This window comes from Rhinatrema bivittatum, chromosome 2 (assembly GCF_901001135.1).
Source record: "Rhinatrema bivittatum chromosome 2, aRhiBiv1.1, whole genome shotgun sequence".
Lineage (NCBI taxonomy): Eukaryota > Metazoa > Chordata > Amphibia > Gymnophiona > Rhinatrematidae > Rhinatrema > Rhinatrema bivittatum.
In genome coordinates this window covers 78,127,596-78,147,967 of record NC_042616.1, presented here as the reverse complement: position 1 = coordinate 78,147,967, position 20,372 = coordinate 78,127,596, and the positions used below count along the sequence as shown (strand labels likewise).

Here is a 20,372-nt window from a genome sequence, read left to right as displayed (position 1 = left end):
CTTGATTTTTGTATGAACTTCAACCTGTTTGGGCTGTGGGAACAGGATAGGGGACTGTAAGGTTTCTCTTTTGAGGTGTCTGTTAGATATTATCTGTATTTTGTGTGTCTCTGTGGTACAGCTTGTATACTTTTTGTCTTTGTATTTTATGAATTGCTTTTTTTTTTGTATTAATAAATTGCTAGTTGTATACATTTTTGAATGTTTAGTTAAAAGTAACAGTCTGAACACCATTTTCTTTAATTTAGTGCAGCAGTGTGGTTGAGCCAGTTAGTTTTTTTTGTGGATTGACATGTCTACAATCATCTTTAAAGTCATCTTGTAAGTTGCAAAAGGAAACATCAAATACTTGTATTTTGACTCCATTAATTCAATGTTTTAGCCCAATGAATCAGTAGCTATTGTTTAAACAAGCAGATTTCAGCCCATGGCTGTATTTTGCTTAGGTACTTCAAAATGGTGCAAACTGACTTGTTGGCTTTTTGTACTCTTTGCCCTGCTTACGTTTGGCTACAAAATGGGAAAATAACAGAACCAAGAAACAGACGTGCAGAAACTGATACTTTCTCAAATCTAGTGAGTAATGCTGCTTGAAATAACACAATTCCATTCTCCATTAGGTTAGCACACATGGAAGAATCCCAAACTGCTTTACCACTCTGCCTTAAAGCCCTCATGTGTATTGTGTATCATTTTATCTTCCCCATGCCTCCTTTTAAGTACCGTAAATTAATATAGATAATAACATTCTATCTTTCCTGTCAAATGCTACCATCAAGGTGAAACTAATGAATTCATGAAGGCAGTCACCTACCCTGATGGTAGCTGAATTATTGCAGCAGAGGTCTGGCTCATGTGAATGGCACACTATGCAAAGCCAGTATTATCATTGTGATTTTATACATTCAGTTCTGGGCTTTATCCACCATTGACTTTTTCCCTTTCTAGGCTTATGGAAAAAAGTGTTTAAAGAATCGGCCATTATATGTACAATATTTCCCCCAAAGGAAAGTCTTTTGGAGGCCTATGTACTAAGCATTTTTCCGATACAAACAACATGAGAAAACCCCTTTAGTACATCAGTCTAGTCTTACAGTGGGGGGTCTGTATTAAAAGTGCCTACAAAGGTACAGACTCCATAGGTACTTTTACCCACACACTTTGCACCAATAATAAAAGCAAATCTATGCCAGAAGGTCCTTTGAGTAAGAAAAAGTTACTCACAGAGACTTGTGCCTGAACATAAGGCTAGCCATATTGGGTCAGACCAAGGGTCCATCAAGCCCAGTATCCTGTTTCCAACAGTGGCCAAGCCAGGCCACAAGTACCTGGCAGGATCCCATGGGTAGATTCCAAGATGCTTATCCCAAGAATAAGCAGTGGATTTCTGCAACTCTCCCTTAATAATTGTTAATGGACTTTTCCTCCAGGAACTTATCCAAACCATTTTTAAACACAGTTGTACTAATAGCTTTCACTACCTCCTCTGGCAATGAATTCCAGAACTTCATTATGCGTTGAGTAAAAACAAAAAAAATTATCTTATTAGTTTTAAATGTATTACCCAGTAACTACATTGTGTGCAGGGTAGGTGCGTCCCATTAGGCGAACTAGGAGGTTGCCAAGAGCACCAACCATTAGGGGGCAGCAAAGAACAGCCATGTGGGGCCACGAGCAGAGCCTAGCTGTTTGCTGCGGCCGAGAGGAGTAGAGACTTGGCGGGCCACAAGTCGCACTCATCCCGTTCACGGCCCAGAGAAGCACAGAATCGCCTGGCTGCAAGCAGTAATCCTGCTTGCAGCCAAGAAAAGCAAACCCTTGGCAGGCCTCGAGCAGCATCTCAGTGAATGAGGTCAGGACTGGGAGGGGGGGAGAGGAGGGAGAGGAGGGAGGAAGGGGGGGGGGGGGCGGGCGCAAGGCAGAAGTTTCACCTAGGGTGCTTCACACCCTTGCATCAGCCCTGATTGTATGTCCCCTGGTCTTTGTACTTTTCAAAAGAATAAACAACTGATTAACGTTTACTCGTTCCATTCTACTCATTATTTTATAAGCATCTATCATATCTCCCCTCAGCTATGAAGAAAGCCATCTCTTTAGCCTTTCTTCATAGGGGAATTGTTCCATCCCCTTTATCATTTTGGTCACCCTTCTCTGTACCTTTTCTAATTCTGCTATATCTTTTTAAGATGTAGTGACCAGAACTGCACACAATATTCAAGATGAGCTTGCATCATGGAGCTATACAGAGGCATTATGATATTCTCTGTTTTATTCTCCATTCCTTTCCTAATAATTCCTAGCATTCTGTTTGCTTTTTTCTTGGCTGCTGCTGGACACTGAACAGAAGATTTCAATGTATTTTCAGTGATGACTCCTAGATCCTTTTCTTGAGTGATGACTCCTAATATGGAGCCTTGCATAACTATAATTTGGGTTACTCTTCCCTAAGTACATCACTTTACACTTGTCTACATTAAATTTAATTTGCCATTTGCATGCCCAGTCTCCCAGTTTTGCAATGTCCTCTTGCAATTTCTCACAATCCTCTTGTGATTTGACATTTGAATCATTTTGTGTCATCGGCAAATATGATCACCTCACTTGTTGTTGCCATTTCCAGGTCATTTATAAATATATTAAAATGCATCGATCCTAGAACAGATCCCTGGGGGCACTCCACTATTCACCTTTTTCCATTGAGAAAATTTACTATTTATCCCTACTCTCTGTTTTCTATCTTTTAACCAGCTGGCAATCCACAATAGGACGCTGCCACCTATCCCATGACTTTCTAATTTCCTAAGAAGTCTCCCATGCGGGACATTGTCAAATATTTCTGGAAATCCAGATTCACTTTATCAACTGGCTCATCTTTATCCACATGTTTATTTTCTCCCTCAAAAAAAGTAGCAAATTTGTGAAGCAAGACTTCCCTTGGCTAAATCCATGTTGGCTTTGTCCCATTAAATTATGCTTATCTATATATGCAGCAATTTTGCTCTTTATGATAGTTTCTACCATTTTGTCTGGCAAAGACATCAGACTCACTGGTCTGTAATTTCCTGGATCACCCCTTGATCACTTTTTGAAACTTGGTGTTACATTGGCAGTCCTCCAGTCTTCAGGTACCATAAATGATGATGTTGATAGTTTACAAATTTCCAATAGCAGGTTCGTAATTTCATTTCTCAGTTCTTGCAGCACTCTTAGATGTATACCATCTAGTCCAGGTGATTTGTTACTCTTTAGTTTGTCAATTTGCCCTGGAACATCTTCCAGGTTCACTGAGGATTTGTTTCAGTTCCTCTGAATCATCACCTTTGAATATCATTTCTGACATGGGTATATCTCTTACATCGTCCTCAGTGAATACTATAGTAAAGAATTCATTTAGTCTCTCTGCCATGGCTTTGTCAACACTAAGGGCCTCATTTTCAAATATCGCATTGGTAATGCATTAGGGGGCGTTACCAATGCAAATGAGGCTTCTTTCGTGCAGTGGGGAAACATCGCGTGCGGCGATGTTTTCGCCATTCGCGAAAACATTAGCACCGCATGCGATGTTTTCCCAGTGTGCGATGATTCTTTCAGTGTTTGCCGGGTTTTGCACTTCAATCATCGCGGGCCACGATAGTCCCAGACAGCCTATTTCAGGCTCCCGAGGGGGGGGGGAAGAAGAGAGAGAGAGAGAGAGAGAGAGAGAGAGAGCGAGAGAGAGCCTTACTATAGTGCTGATGCCCTAGACAGGTATTTGAATCCCTATGGGAGGGCCACCTACTAACTCGGGGTGGGGATTAGGCATGAGTGTCGGGGGTTGGGGGCCACTTTCGCATTCCACATGAGACGTACGGACAGAACAGTGGTCTCTAGTGCAGATTTGTTGGCCATCGGAGTGAGGACGCTCACTCCAAGAAGTGGTTTGGGCAACGTTCTCTCCACCTAGCTTGATGGACACTCTACCTGGGCAACAACAAGCTAGGTGGAGAGAATGTTGCCCAAATCTCTTCTTGGAGTGAGTTTCCTCACTCCGACAGCCAGCAAATCTGCACTAGAGACCACTGTTCTGTCCGTACGTCTCATGTGGAATGCGAAAGTGGCCCCCAACCCCCGACACTCATGCCTAATCCCCACCCCGAGTTAGTAGGTGGCCCTCCCATAGGGATTCAAATACCTGTCTAGGGCATAGGCACTATAGTAAGTCTCTCTCTCTCTCTCTCTCTCTCTCTCTCTCTCTCTCTCTCTCTCTCTCTCTCTCTCTCTCTCTCTCACCGTGATAACCCTTTAGCGGCCCCGTAACGCAAATCTCAGGGTTGTAGTTATTATCCGCGATAGCAGCCGCGCTAACACTGCGGCTGTTTCGCCGCACACGATAGCTTTGCATATGCTCCGCCCCCTGACAGATTTGCATTCGCAAATCGCGATAAACAGCCGTTATCGCGATTTGCGAATTTATCGCGCGCGGTAACTCCTTTGAAAATGAGGCCCTAAGTGTTCCTTTTACCCCTTATTCATCTAAGGGTCCAACAGTCTCCCACATAGGCTTTTTACCTCAAATGTACCTGACAAAGTTTTATTATGAATTTTTGCTTCCACAGCAAGCTTCTTTTCAAATTCTCTTTTTGTCTTCCTTATCAGTGATTTGCATCTGACTTGCCAGTGCTTACGCTGTTTCCTGTTTTCTTCTTTCAGATCCTTTTTCCATTTCTTGAAAGATGTTCTTTTAGATATTATAACCTCTCACCTCACTTTTCAACCATGCCAGTAGTTGTTTAGCCTTCTTTACACCTTTTCTAATGTGTGGAATATATCTGGTCTGGGTTTCCAAGACGATAATTTTCAACAACATCCATGCATGACTAAACTCTTAACCTTTGCAGTTGCTCCTTTCAAGTTTTTTCCCAACATTTTCCATATTTTATCATAGTCACCTTTTTGAAAGTTAAATTCTGTCATAGTAAATTTCTTTTTTGTGATCCCTCCAGTAATTAAGACAAATTTGATACTGTTATGATCACTATTGCAAAGTGGCTCCAACACTGTTACCTCTCTCACCAAATCCTGTGTTCCACTAAGACTTGGTCTAAAATAGTTTTCTTTCTTGTTAGTTCTTGTACCAGCTGCTCCATGAAGCAGTCATTTATTTCATCTAGGAACTATACCTATCTAGAATGTCCTGATGTAACATTAGCCCAGTCAATTCTGGGGTAATTGAATCACCCATTATTACTGTGCTGCTGATTTTTGTCAGCTTCCCTAATTTCTTTTAGCATTTCGTTGTCTGTTAGTTCATTCTGGCCAGGAAGATGATAATACATTCCCATTACTATTTTATTCCCTTTTTTACCTGGAATTTCTATCAATAAAGTATCAACATTGCATATTGTTTCTTGCAAAACTTATATCCTGTTTGACTCAATGCTCTCTTTAACATATAGTGTCACTCCTCCACCAATTTGATCCATTCTATCATTTTGATAGAATTTGTACCCTGGTATCACAGTGTCCCATTGGTTATCCTACTTCCACAGGTCTCTTAGATGCCAAAAATATCTACCTCTTCATCCAGTGCTATACACTCTAACTCTCTCTCCTATCTTATTTTTTAAGACTTCTAGCATTTGTATATAGACATTTCAAAGTATGTTTCTTGTTTGTATTAACAACCTGCTCATCACTTGACAGGGGTGATTTGGAATCTTTCTGCATTTTACTTAAAGGTACCTGGTCTGCTTTGGCATTTATTGAAACCTCTCTACTGGGATGCCCTATTTTCCCTGTTCTCTTAGTATCCTTCAAAGAATCATCATTCTGAACCATACGCTTCTGAGCGACTATCGGCTTTCTCCTATTATCTAGTTTAAAAGCTGTACTATCTCCTTTTTAAAGGTTAGCGCCAGCAGTCTGGTTCCACCCTGGTTAAGGTGGAGCCCATCCCTTCGGAAGAGACTCCCCCTTCCCCAAAAGGTTCCCCAGTTCCTAACAAAACTGAATCCCTCTTCCTTGCACCATCGTCTCATCCACGCATTGAGACTCCGGAGCTCTGCCTTTCTCTGCATGTAATTTTTCAGAACATAACCACATGTATTGTTCCATTATCCCCCCCTCCCCTAAGGACACCTCCACATATGATGATGTTGAGAATTGAATGTACTTTTACACAAATTTAGTGGTGGAGGGGAATTGGAGAAAAATCAAAGCCCATTTCCACAGGTAAACCGCTAATGTATCTACAGAAGTACATTTTAATATTGCCATGACATTGAGATGTTAAACTTTCCATACAAACCAATCATAAAACTAGGTTTAGACAAATAATATCTAAACTAATTAACAATCTATGAGGATTGGACCCCCGTCAAGGAGCTGTATGAGAAGAAAGACAGGAAACAGAGAGTAGGATTAAATGGTCAATTTTCTCAGTGGAAAAGGGTAAACAGTGGAGTGCCTCAGGGATCTGTACTTGGACCGGTGCTTTTCAATCAAACCTAATAAACGAAGCTTGACCGACGTGCCGCAAATGCACAGTAGAGAGCAGCTCTACTGCGCATGTGCGGCACAGAGAGCTCAGGCAGGGCATGTCAGCCAGAGGTCTCTCATCGCGTGAGGCAGCAGCATAACTCAGGAAGAGTCAGCTTCCTGCTCTGACTTTGTGCCCGCGTCGCTCTGTCTCTTCCTGAGTTATGCTGCTTCCTCGCGCAATGAGAGACCTCTGGCTGACGTGCCCTGCCGCATCGCTTTCTCCCTGCTTTGACTGCATGAGTTACGCTGCTGCCTCGAATGATCTGTTTCTGCATTCTGTGGCCCTAAATGACACCACCGCCGCCAGCACACGAATCAGAAGGCTGGAAAGAAATGACAGCCACAGCGAGAACTGGGATCCCTGCAAGTAAGTAAGTTTATGCGGTGCTTTAGTCCCCTCCCCCCCCTCGCGCATGCCCCTGGGTGATAGTCAAAACAAAAACAGTTTAGAAGGGTTGAGAAAGCGGGAAGGGGTTGTGGATTAGGTCTGAGAGGAAAGAAACAGAAGATGACAGTGAATGGAAGTGAAATGACTCAGAAGTTTTGCTGAAGAAAAAAAAAGGAAGAGGAGTAGGACTGAGGGAGATGGATGTGGATAAGGTGACAGGGAAAGGAAAGGGAAAATAAAGGGAAAAAATAGAGTAAGTGGAAAGGGTCAGATGTTCTGCTAACAAGAAAAAAGTGAGTAGAGGAGGGCTGAGGAAGAAGGAAGGGGTTCTGGATAAGGTAACAGGGGAAGTAAAGGGAAGATGATAGAGAATGGAAGGACAAGGAAAAAATATATGATTTATTAAATGAAAAAAGGGTCATAAGTTGAGGAGAAGACAACTGCTCTGAACAACATGACAGTCTAACCAATTGAATTAATCCCATTTGAATGGAAAATCTATCACAGACGTGCGCAAATCATACCATAGTGTAGGAAAATAGAGCAACTCTTAACAACGTGTAGGTCTAACCAATGGAATTACAATCTTTTGAATGGAACAGCTGTCACAGACGTACGCAGATCATACCATAGTACAGCAAATACACCACTACAACAGCTCTGATCACATCAGCTCTGACAGCTCTAAGAAAGTGCCACAAAAAGTGACACAAATGACATAACACAGCTGCTCTGACAGCTAACAAAGTACCACTAAAAAGTTTCATTTCTTAACACAGCCTCCAAGCATCAAATCCGCTACACTTATCAACCTAATAAATGAAGGTTGACCGACGTGCCGCAAATGCGCAGTAGAGAGCAACTCTACTGCGCATCTGCGAGCACGTCGGTCACAGCAGAGCGTCAGCTGCTTGATAACATGGCAGCTGCAGCGGCATCGGCAAGGTGCAGTGGCGGCGGCGGCATCGGCGAGGGGCAGCGGCAGCGGCGAGGGGCGGCGGCATCGCGCAGTAGAGGCGGCGGCATCAGCGAGGAGCGGCGGCGGCATCGGCAAGGAGCTGTAGCGACAGCGGTATCGGCGAGGGGCGGCGGCATCGGCGAGGGGCAGCGGCGGCGGCATCAGCGAGGGGCAGTAAGAGGTGGCGGCGAGCAGTAGCAGCGGCGGCGAGAAGCAGCGAACCCGGTGGTGAGGGAGGAGAGAGTGAGGGGGAGGGGAGAGTGAGAGTGAGGGGAGGGGTGAGAGGGGGAGGGAGGGAGAGTGAGGGGAGGGGTGAGAGGGGAGGGAGGGAGAGTGAGGGGTGAGAGGGGGAGGGAGGGAGAGTGAGGGGAAGGAGGGAGAGTGAGGGGAGGGGTGAGAGGGGGAGGGAGGGGAGGGGTGAGAGGGGAAGCGAGGGTGAGTGAGGGGGGTGGGAGGGAGGGGTGGGAGGATCAGAGTAGCCCGTTGTTACGGGCTGTGAGCGTCAGCTGGATATCAACATGGCGGCGACGAGGAGCAGCGGCCAGTAGCGTCCGCGAGGAGCAGCGAACTCTGTGGGGAGGGAGGTGAATAGTGGGAGAGAGGAGAGTGGTGGGAGAGAGGGGAGGTAGGGGTGGGGGAGAAGTGGGGAGGAGTGAGGGGAGAGGAAGAATGAGAGGGGAGAATGAGGGGGAGGTGAGAGACAGAGAAAAAGGGAGTGGAGGAGGGCTGAGGGAGAGGGGATGGGATTGAGAGAGGGTGGGGAGTGACTGAGGGAAGGGGAGGGACGTGAGAGTGAGGGGAGGGAGGCAGTGGGAGACAGAGGGTGAGTAAGATTGAGTGGAGGGAAGGGGGTGAGTGAACGAGGGGAAGAGGGAGTGAGGGAGAAAAAGTGTAGAAGGGTGCTGTGTTCGAAAATGGACTGAAAAAAAAATTTAATGTTGCCCGTTTTAACGGGCTTAACGGCTTGTATATATATATAAATGATCTGGAAAGGAATATGACGAGTGAGGTTATCAAATTTGTGGATGATACAAAATTATTCAGAGTAGTTAAATCACAAGCAGACTGTGATACATTACAGGAGGACCTTGCAAGACTGGAAGATTGGACATCCAAATGGCAAATGAAATTTAATGTCGACAAGTGCAAGGTTATACATATAGGGAAAAATAACCCTTGCAGTAGTTACACGATGTTAGGTTCCATATTAGGAGCTACCACCCAGGAAAGAGATCTAGGCATCATAATGGATAATACTTTAAAATCATCGGCTCAGTGTGCTGCAGCAGTCAAAAAAGCAAATAGAATGTTAGGAATTATTAGGAAGGGAATGGTTAATAAAACAGAAAATGTCATAATGCCTCTATCTCAGTCCATGGTGAGACTGCACCTGGAATACTGTGTACAATTCTGGTCACCGCATTTTAAAAAAGATATAGTTGCGATGGAGAAGGTACAGAGAAGGGCGACCAAAATGATAAAGGGGATGGAACAGCTCCCCTATGAGGAAAGGCTGAAGAGCTTAGGGCTGTTCAGCTTGGAAAAGAGACGGCTGAGGGGGGACATGATAGAGATGTTTAAGATCATGAGAGGTCTTGAACAAGTAGATGTGACTCGGTTATTTACACTTTCGACTAACAGAAGGACTAGGGGGCACTCCATGAAGTTAGCATGGGGCACATTTAAGACTAATTGGAGACAATTCTTTTTCACTCAGTGCACAATAAAGCTCTGGAATTTGTTGCCAGAGGATGTGGTTAGTGCAGTTAGTGTAGCTGGGTTCAAAAAAGGTTTGGATAAGTTCTTGGAAGAGAAGTCCATTAACGGCTATTAATCAAGTTTACTTAGGAAATAGCCACTGCTATTAATTGCATCAATAGCACGGGATCTTCTTAGTGTTTGTGTAATTGCCAGGTTTTTGTGGCCTGGTTTTGGCCTCTGTTGGAAACAGGAAGCTGGGCTTGATGGACCCTTGGTCTGACCCAGCATGGCAATTTCTTATGTTCTTATGATGTGTTAGTGGTATGAATAAATTATTACAAAAGACCAAAGAACACTATCGGGTGAATTTTAAACGGGCCACGCACGTAAAAACCGGGGGTTGTGTGTGTGGCTGGGCCTTGTACATGCCGTGCACATTTTCAAAGGGGCCCGGCCACACACATAACTCCTGTTACATGCAGAAGGGCTGGGCCCAAGGAAAGGGGCAGCCCGGGGGGGGGGGGGGGGGGGGGGGGGGCGGGGCTGTAGGCTGCCGGTATAGCGTCCATTTGCCGCTGTGCCGGGGAAGTGCGCACCGGCAGTCGGCCGGCCCGTGCAAGTTGCTTCTGCTCCAATGGAACAGTAAGCAAAAAAAGAAAAAAAGAAGAGGGTTTGGGTTTGGGGAGGAGAGGGGAGGGGAAAGGAGGTTAGGTAAGGGGGGTAGGGAAGTTCCCTCCCAGTCCACTCCTTAATTGTAGCGAACTGGGACGGAAATGGGGAAGGTCGGGATGCATCGCTGCACGGAAATTGCATAAGTGCCCCCCCTTGCTCGCACACGTGCGCACGGACCATGGATTTTATAATATACGCGCATGTTGTAAAATCGGTGCGTCCATGTGTGCGCGCCAGGAAGCACGTGCACAGGGCTGCACGCACGCACCTTTAAAAATCTACCCCATGCAATTAGTTTTTCAGTGGAATCTAATCAACTAGCTAATGAGTTAGCTGACTAGATTCTGGGGTGAAAACTGCGTTCCTCTGCATGGCTAAATCTAGCCACCTAGTTTCATTGGCATTTGCTCCTAATCAAGTGAGTGGCCCCAAAAGCGTAATGGGGGTAGCAGAGATTTATGTCAGGGCAAAATGTTTCTCTGCTGGATCTTAAGCTGAGGTCTGTCCCATCAGAAACAAACTAGTGCCTTGCATGCAGAACCACAAAATGGCATAAGGCAGAAGCAGGCTTAGATATCTGTCAGCCTAGCGCACAGTCCCACCCCTTAAGATCTGGATTGGTTCTCAGTTGTTCAAAAGGGAACAAAACAGTGTTCTGGCAATTTAAGGGCTACAGGCTGAGGTGAGTTGAGTCACTGGACCTGGAAAGTCTTGTGAGTACTCACACTCATGCAACTGTTCCTGTAAGTAAAAGTATAGTGGAAGTCTTGCTAACATATTGTGAAATTTCTCTGTGTCAAGTACATAGAAGACTAGTATAACTGGATTGAATACTTACAGTACCTGAATATAATCCACTTTGAAGTACTGAAAAACAGAATATAAATCAAATAAATAGCTGACTCAGATTGCATCTTGGATTGGTTTTGCATTATGCATACCCATGTAGCTCTAGCTTGCAGAAATGTAAGACAGGTTCCTACTTTGATTCAACTTAAATAAACCCCTGCATAGACTTTGAACTGGAGATGACTCAGATACTGCAGAATTTAGGGGCCGATGCAATAAAACGCATGCAGAGCCAATTGTAGTGCTGGATCATTAAAAAGTCACTTAGGTTTTCATTTATTTAGTAAGTTCAAATTCTTCATCGCCTTTCACAAAAAGCTCAAAGCGATGAATAATAAAAGAATAAAACAATTCAATAATGCACAACAATAAAATAAACAGGATCCATTCAACATAAAAAAAAAGAATCATATTTCCAAACAGAAAACTAAGTAATACATTAAAAACTAAAAGAATTAAAAATCAGTAAAAGTCAGTACAAAAACAGCAGCAACTTTACGTCAAAGGCTTGCTTAAATAGCCATATTTTCATCTTGCAGAAAAAGTTTAAGAAAACTTTCTCCAACTAAGTTTCTTTTGAGAAAGAGTTCCAAAGATTCCGAGTACCAAAGGTGAAGGCACACATCCATATCTTTGATAATTGTACTTTTTTTAATGGACGGTACCGAAAGAAGAGTATCCTGTGCTCATCTCAAAGCCTAAGCAGCATAGCTCAATAAACCAGATGGATAAATAAGTCTGGCCATGCCATTGTTGGCTTTAAAGGTCAGGAAAAAGTATCTTAAACTGAGTCCGGGATTATGCATGAAGCCAGGTTGCTCAAAATAGGATCAATAGGATCTCCAAAAGAGCAAGTAGAAATCACTTCAGCAGCAGCATTATGTATAGCTGTAGCCTGTGTAAGCTTCTGGCTGGGAGACTCTTCAAGCAAAAGTGTTCCTGCAGTAAAAAAGAAAAAAATAGCATGATCATGCTACTCGCATGCACAGAAACTTAAAAATGCTTTGGCTAAATAGCAAGAGCATGCTACTTACTGGTACTTACTATGAGGGCGCATTACATTTGTTTTATTTATTTATTAAAAATTATTTTTATGCTACCTTTTCAATCAAAATAATCACCCAAGGCACAACATAGAATGCAAATGCAATAGTTCAAAATTAATAGAAACATAGAAACATAGAAATGACGGCAGAAGAAGACCAATCGACCCATCCAGTCTGCCCAGCAAGCTTCACACTTCTTTTTTCTCATACTTATCTGTTTCTCTTGGCTCTTAGTAACCTTTGGTTCTATTTCTCTTTCACCCCCACCATTAATGTAGAGAGCAGTGATGGAGCTGCATCCAAGTGAAATATCAAGCTGGATTAGTTAGGGGTAGTAACCGCCACAATAAGCAAGCTGCACCCATACTTATTTGTTTACCCAGACTATGTTATTCAGCCCTTATTGGTTGTTTTTCTTCTCCCCTGCCGTTGAAGCAGAGAGCTATGCTGGATATGCATGAAGTATTAGTTTTTCTTCTCCCCTGCTGTTGAAGCAGAGAGCTATGCTGGATATGCGTGAAGTATGTTTTTCTTCTCCCCTGCTGTTGAAGCAGAGAGCTATCCTGTATATGCATTGAAAGTGAAGTATGCATTGAAAGCCACATTAACTATCAACAAATATTGAATAAGCCTAATAATTGGTAATAGCTACAGCCTTTGAACTCTCCGTTAATTTTACATACTCTTACCCTCCCCTGGGTTTTGTTTTGTTTTTTAATTTGGAGATGGCAGCCCTCCATCCTTCCGCTCCATGAAGGTGGAACACCAACCACTGGCCACTGGCATCCCGCTCCGTGAATGCCTCTGTGGCTACTGCCGCTCCGTGCAGTGTTTTGCTGCCTCCTCTTTATACACGTCCTCTAGACCTGATGGACCTTATCTGTTACTCTTGGCTCTTAGTAACCTTTTGATTCTATTTCCCTTCTACCCCCACCATTAATGTAGAGAGCAGTGTTGGAACTGCCTCTAAGTGAAATATCTAGCTTAATTAGTTAGGGATAGTAACCACCACAATAAGCAAGCTATACCCATGTTTATTTGTTTACCAAGACTAAATAATTCAGACCTTGTTGTTTTTTTTCTGTATATAGATCTACTTTTCTTCATTCCCCCTGCCGTTGAAGCAGAGAGTTATGCTGAATATGCATTGAAAGTTAACTATGAGACTTTCTCCCCTGCCGTTGAAGCAGAGAGCTATGCTGGATATGCGTGATGTATCAGTCTCTCTCACATGCCTCTTCTCCCATAACTATTACAGTCTAAGTAGAAATAATAAACAAACTACACAATCAATCAAAGCAGCAAGATAAACTGAACAAATAAAGGAGCAGTAAGCATTAAATCCTGCTGATGTTATCAATATATAATATATATAATTAGCTCCCCCAAATATCTGGAAACAACCATAATTTTATCTTTTTTTTCAAAATCAAGATAATTCAGTTCACATCTGATGTCTGCTGGCAGCTTGTTCCACAAGATAGGTGCAGCCACAAAGAAGTCTCTTGCTCTATATTGAGCTTTTCAAATCATTGTAAAGGAGAGAACTTGGAGCAATGCTCCCTGGCTACATCTTAAACAGTGCTGTGGATGGATGATACGATTCTAATTTTGCCAATATAGAGGTTCATTAATTCTCATAGTATTAAAAACTATGGCAAGAATCTTAAATTAGATCCACTTTGCAATCAGAAGCTAGTATAATGCAACAAATGTCTCGCTTGAGGGGGATAAATTTATTGGGAACTTAAGACTACCCAGGCAGCACATTTAGGACCATTTGTAGCCTATGCATGAGCTGTTGAGACAGGCCCATGCATAGACTATTGCAGTAGTTCAAATGGGAAATCAATGAATGGATTACAGTTTTAAATAAATTTACATCTAAAAAAAGTCTGCAGCTTTTTTACCATTCATAATTTTAGAAAGGCAGTACGAATCACCTTGGCTACCTGTTGAGCCTCAAAAAAAATACCCAAATCTCTGACTATGTCTGTAATCACAGTAAACTCTCTCATCCTTTTGACTCCTGATAGCTTACAACTAAGCCTGGCACATAGGAGTTGCTTGTCAGTGCAGAGTTAAGAAGTGAGAGAACTGCTACACTCCTAGTGAGGAGGTCAAAGGAGAGAGGAAACTTCCAGGAGATGATTTGGATTGGCCACTGTTGCAAACAGGATGCTGGGCTTGATGAACTCTTGGTCTGACCCAGTATGGCATGTCTTATCTTCTTATGTTCAGGAGAGCAGAAAATTGGCATGACTTTATGTTTAGAGCCATCCGTCATGTGTTAGTGAAGATGTTCACAAAGTGATATGAAAGGACTTTGGTCGGGGACAGAAAGGAGTGTGAAATGTGGATACCCTGGAATGAATTTGGCAACTCTGACTCAGAAAGACACTGGCATCGGACAATTCACACTCTCTATGGCTAACTTGTAGTGTATCTCACAACAAACGTACTCTCTCCTATAAATGAAATGCTTATAAACTAATTTACTTGTGCAAAAAAATTATTATTAATAATTTAATCATGAAAAATTATTGGAGAAAAAGAGGTAAGTTTCATATTCTGGGTGCTCACCTCCGCGGCGTAGCAACCTTCTTGTAGTCTAATCATCAACTAACCTCCGTCCTCCTTTGTGTGTTTATTTAATAATTCAAAAAACAATTTTTTGTTAATTTTCAATATATAAATTTTCTTAAAAATCAAATATATTCTCCACCTTACATGATCGGATCATTAAATTTGCTTGTCAAGCAGTTTTTAAATACTGCTATTTAATGTCCCATTTCCTTTGTCCTATGTTCGGGGGAAATTATTTGAATTGGTTTCAGACTTCTTCTCGTTTGCAAATGCTCTATAAATAATCTATAAATAGAAACGCCAATCTCTAAATTTGTGGACGCTCGACTCTTATACTTTAAATTGCCACTACCATCAATGAAACAATATATAAACTTATCTCCCGACACAGCTGCGTTTCGAAAATTTGTTCTTCCTTCATCAGGGGAGCATGTCCTTTCTTATTCAATCTGGCATTCAGCAAAATCGCGGCTTTCCCATCCAATTTTTGAAAACACTACTTAGCTCTCTACGTCCTTCCTCTCGGTCTCACAAGCTCCGAGTCAACGGCGTTATTTAATCAGCGTTTGGTCTCTGCTTTAAAAGCTGATCAGCAGATCCAAAAACAACCAATGGGATGGACTCCGTCTTGCGTACTACGTCGTTACATCAAGTCTTCGTCTATTGGTGGATATAAATCAAAGACGCTGTCAACTTCAAATCAGACTCGCCCACTCTACTTCCTCATTCAAACCCTGCGGTGTCACTGTGTGCAATCTAAATATCCACTGTTGTTCAATATAATTCAATCTCTCTTTATCGTTGCCTCCGATATGATCCACCTTATCTATGACTGTCCATTTGAGCTGTTCAAAACTGTGAGCATACTCTGTACAATGCTGTACCATAGGTGCTTCCACTGTTTTCGTATTTAGTTTTGATTTGTGCTCAATCAGTCGCGTTCTTATAGATCTTGAAGTCCTACCCACATAGTTCTTCGGGCAAGGGCATTGGATTAAATAAATCACATTCTTAGATGTACAATCTGAATTACTACCCCTCTTGATATTATACCCTGTAACTGGATCTTCCCACTCACTGCCTTCAATGGTGTTGTTGCACATGTCACAGTGTTGACATGCCTTATGTTGTCCTCTTTGCAATTTCTCTTTCATGTCCCTCTTAATGTCCGCATGGACTACTTTATCTCTAATATTAGTGCCCCTAGTAGTTGTTATGAGGGGCAATTCTCTAAATATTTCATGCGTTGACAATATTGACCAATGTCTCCGTATTGAGGCTGTGATGTGTGCCGTCGCAGTGCTTTGGGGTATAATACAAGTCAGTCTGCCCTGTTCTTTATTGCTCTGATATTGGAGAAGTTGGTTTCTGTCGGCATATTTAGCTCTTTTATAAGCCTTATTAATGATCTTTTTTGGGTATCCCCTGTCATTAAATTTGTTTTTTAAGAATTCCGCTTGTTTCTCAAATTCTTCTTTGGTGGAACAAATTCTTTTGTATCTAAAGAATTGACTTGCCGGTAAACCCTGTTTGAGGGACCTGGCATGATGGCTGTGATATTTCAGGAGCGTATTTCTCTCCGTTTTTTTATGATACACGGTAGTCTCAAGTATTTGTCCTTTTCTATGTATTAATACGTCTAAATAGGACAATTGTTGTTTACTAATTTCTGCAGTGAACTTTAAATTCACATCTACCGTGTTAATCCATGATAGAAATTCATCTAATTCCTCCTTAGATGACGTCCAAATCAAAAAGACGTCATCTATGTATCGTCGCCAATATCTAATCTTAGACCACCATTGAGATTTGTAAACATATTGTTCCTCAAACTGTGTGACGTAAATGTTTGCCACAGAAGGTGCTAATGAAGAACCCATCGCTATTCCGTGCGACTGGTGATAGAATGTGTCTTCAAACCTAAAATAGTTGTTAGTAAGTACCAACTCCAAAAGTTGATACAAAAATTGTACCGGGATCCGTTGCTGTCGCTCTTGCACCAACTGTGTCATCACTGCCTGTATCGCTTGCTGTTGCGGGATTTGCATGTATAATGACTGGATATCCATCGTTATTAACCAATTTTCTCCTTGAGTAATTCGTACGACTGAAATTTCGTTCAAAAATTGTATTGTATCTTTTAGATATGATTTCGCCCTGATCACTATGGGTTGTAGGATTTTATCTAGTAAAATAGCCGGAGCTTCCAATACTGTACCCCGGAGAGAGACAATGGGTCTTATCGGAGGCGGCATAATCTCTTTATGTACCTTTGGTACAGAATATATCAATGGTACTTTTGGTTGTTTGTTCTGTAAAAATCTTTTTTCTTTTGATGTTAGAAATGGTACCTTCTCAGTGAGATCTTGTATGGATTCCACTAATGCTTTAGTGGGGTCATGGTCCAATGCCTGATAATATTTTGTATCTTCTAAATGATGTAACATTGTGGTTCGATATGTGGTGATATCTTGAACAACGATGGCGCCCCCTTTATCCGCCGGTTTAATAACCAGCCGCTGTTCTGTGGATAAATTTTGGAGAGCTGTCCTCGATTGTTTAGTAAGATTGTAATATCTGGGGGTCTCCTTCTTTTCCATGTCTTCAAGATCCCTCAAAATCATATGTTTAAAAGTGATGATATGCGGATCTACTGGTCCCTGGGGTACCCAACGAGATTTTGGACTTACAATGGAAAAGTCTGTGGAATTTGGGGTTCCTTCCTGTGTGCTAAAAAACAATTTAACCTGAAGTTTTCGTATAAATCTATATATCCAAATGCGTGTCTCAAAAGGTTTATGAAACTGAGTAGGGACAAAAGATAATCCATTTTCTAATACCTGTATCTGATCTTGAGTCAGAGATATATTTGATAAATTTATTACTGCTGAAGATTGTTCCCTACTTGTTGGTTCTTGTGATATTGCTGTCTTGTCATTCTTGCTTGTTTGTCGACCGTATCGGACCTTATTGTTTGTTTCTTCTGATTGCCTATGTTTTTGCCTAAAAAATTTTTTGCATGTCCCCCTTCAATTCTCACTGTTTTCTTATTTTTGTTAGTTGATGTAAATGATTCTTGTTTCTCTTCTTCTATTTCTCCTTCTTCTGAACTCCCTGTACTCTCTCCAGATGAAAAATTGTGTTTAGCCTTTTTTTTCTTTGTGTCTCTCCCTGTCGACTTTTCCAATTGTAAACCCTGTTGTTCAAATAGTCTGCTTGATCTCTTTTAAATTTTGTGATTTTTGTCTCCTTTATATCTGCCCTGAATTGTTCCAGAGCTATCCTATGTTCTTCTAATTTATTTTCAAAATCTGTTAATTTACTCACTGACTCTAATATGTCTTGTATCTGTGTCTGTACTTCCTCCGTATGACGCTTCGCCCGATTAATAATTAATAACATTAAGTCTAGTGAGCATTTGTTGAGGATTGCTCTCCAAACCTCAACAAATTCACTATCTTCTGAAAATAACATAGGATCTTTTAGTACCCTCAGGCCTCTTGGCACTATCTGTTGTTTAACATACTCCACTAATGTTATACCATGCATCTGAATTCGAATCAATTTCCTATTCAATTTATCGTAATCTTCCCAACCTTGATTGTTCAATTCTTCCGGTGAATCCGAAAATAATGATATTTGTTCTTTGATTTTCTCCACTTGTTCCTCTGTGTAACTAAAGACGTTTTTCCAACTTTCCATGGTGATTTGGGGTCTGACAGCGGCACCAATATATAACACTAATCACCTACACTCTTCTCCGCTTAGGATGAGAATTATAAATCTATCTCACAACAAACGTACTCTCTCCTATAAATGAAATGCTTATAAACTAATTTACTTGTGCAAAAAAATTATTATTAATAATTTAATCATGAAAAATTATTGGAGAAAAAGAGGTAAGTTTCATATTCTGGGTGCTCACCTCCGCGGCGTAGCAACCTTCTTGTAGTCTAATCATCAACTAACCTCCGTCCTCCTTTGTGTGTTTATTTAATAATTCAAAAAACAATTTTTTGTTAATTTTCAATATATAAATTTTCTTAAAAATCAAATATATTCTCCACCTTACATGATCGGATCATTAAATTTGCTTGTCAAGCAGTTTTTAAATACTGCTATTTAATGTCCCATTTCCTTTGTCCTATGTTCGGGATGGACGGAGGTTAGTTGATGATTAGACTACAAGATGATTAGACTACAAGAAGGTTGCTACGCCGCGGAGGTGAGCACCCAGAATATGAAACTTACCTCTTTTTCTCCAATAATTTTTCATGATTAAATTATTAATAATAATTTTTTTGCACAAGTAAATTAGTTTATAAGCATTTCATTTATAGGAGAGAGTACGTTTGTTGTGAGATAGATTTATAATTCTCATCCTAAGCGGAGAAGAGTGTAGGTAACTTGTAGTGTAGGCATCACAGTGGTTACACAGAGTCTTCTACTGTTTCAAAGCTCACAGATATGAGCTCTATACTCAAACCACAACAACCAGTCAACTGAAGAAAGCTTTTGAGGCTCAGACAGCTCTTCAACCTCATGTCTCTGAACATTTACAGCAGTTTCTGGGCACACTAGCAAAGTCAATGACAGCAAAGTTTGTTGTCTTCTGGAAACCTATTGCTTGGAGATACATTTGCTTTGAATAAAAAAGGAGGATGTATTTTTGAAGTGCTCAAAAGTGTCTCCTCTGTCACCCCCTTATCACTTACTATTATTCTCTTCCTCTCCTCCATGTCATCCTGTCGGAGTCAGCTCTTGCAGGGTCTCGATTTGGGAACCTGGTCAAGTGGAGGGCCTGTATTGTTCTCTCCAAGCCACCAGAAGACCGTGATGGAAACCATTTTCTTTTTACAAAGCTCCTTGCCAGAGACCTCTTTGCTACCACACTTATCACAGAATTAGTGCTGAAGATTCCTCCTATCTATTGATTTCAAGGACCTTGTTCTGTTCAAGTTGCACCACCCTTGGAGTGGGTGCATTGTTTATAAAGCAACACTGCCCCAGAGATAAGGGGATTGGCCAAAGCCAGGCTAAAAGGGGTTGCTGAGAATAGCAACCAGAAGGTCACCCCAGCTTTCTTGTGTAAGCAAATGTGTCCATGCTGTGGCAAAGCCCACTCCATACAGTCCCCCCAGTCACCTCCACAGACCAGGCTGCCTCTCTCCCCCGTCACCCCAGTCACTTCTCCACATACACCAGGCTGCCTCTCATCAGTCACCATCTCAACCAGTTTCTCTCCCACCTGTCATCCCATACAGTCACCCCAGTCACTCCCCCTTTCTCCAGTCACCCCTCACAATCCAGGCTGTCTCTCTCTCACCAGTCACCACCTCAACCATTCTCTCTCCCATGTCACCCCATAAAGTCACCCCAATCACACCCCCTTTCACCAGTCACTCCCCACACACACCAGACTGCTTCTCTCTCACCAATTTCTACTCACCCACCTGTCACCCCCATACAATCACCCCAGTCACTACTCCTCTCACCAGTCACCCACACACAAACCAGGTCGCCTCTCTCTCACCAGTCACCACCCCAACCAGTCACTCTCCCACCTGTCACCCCAGACACTACCCTACTCACCAGTCACCACACATATACACATCAAGCTGCCTCTCTAACACCACTCACCATTCTAACCAGT

At 42.1% G+C, this 20,372-nt stretch overlaps 1 protein-coding gene across 2 annotated transcripts in view; it reads right to left on the bottom strand.

Annotated features, from left to right (window-relative positions):
• The window catches only part of LOC115084059 (corticotropin-releasing factor receptor 2), a 670,575-nt gene that overhangs the window by 501,604 nt on the left and 148,599 nt on the right, over positions 1–20,372 (bottom strand). The window lies entirely within an intron of this gene.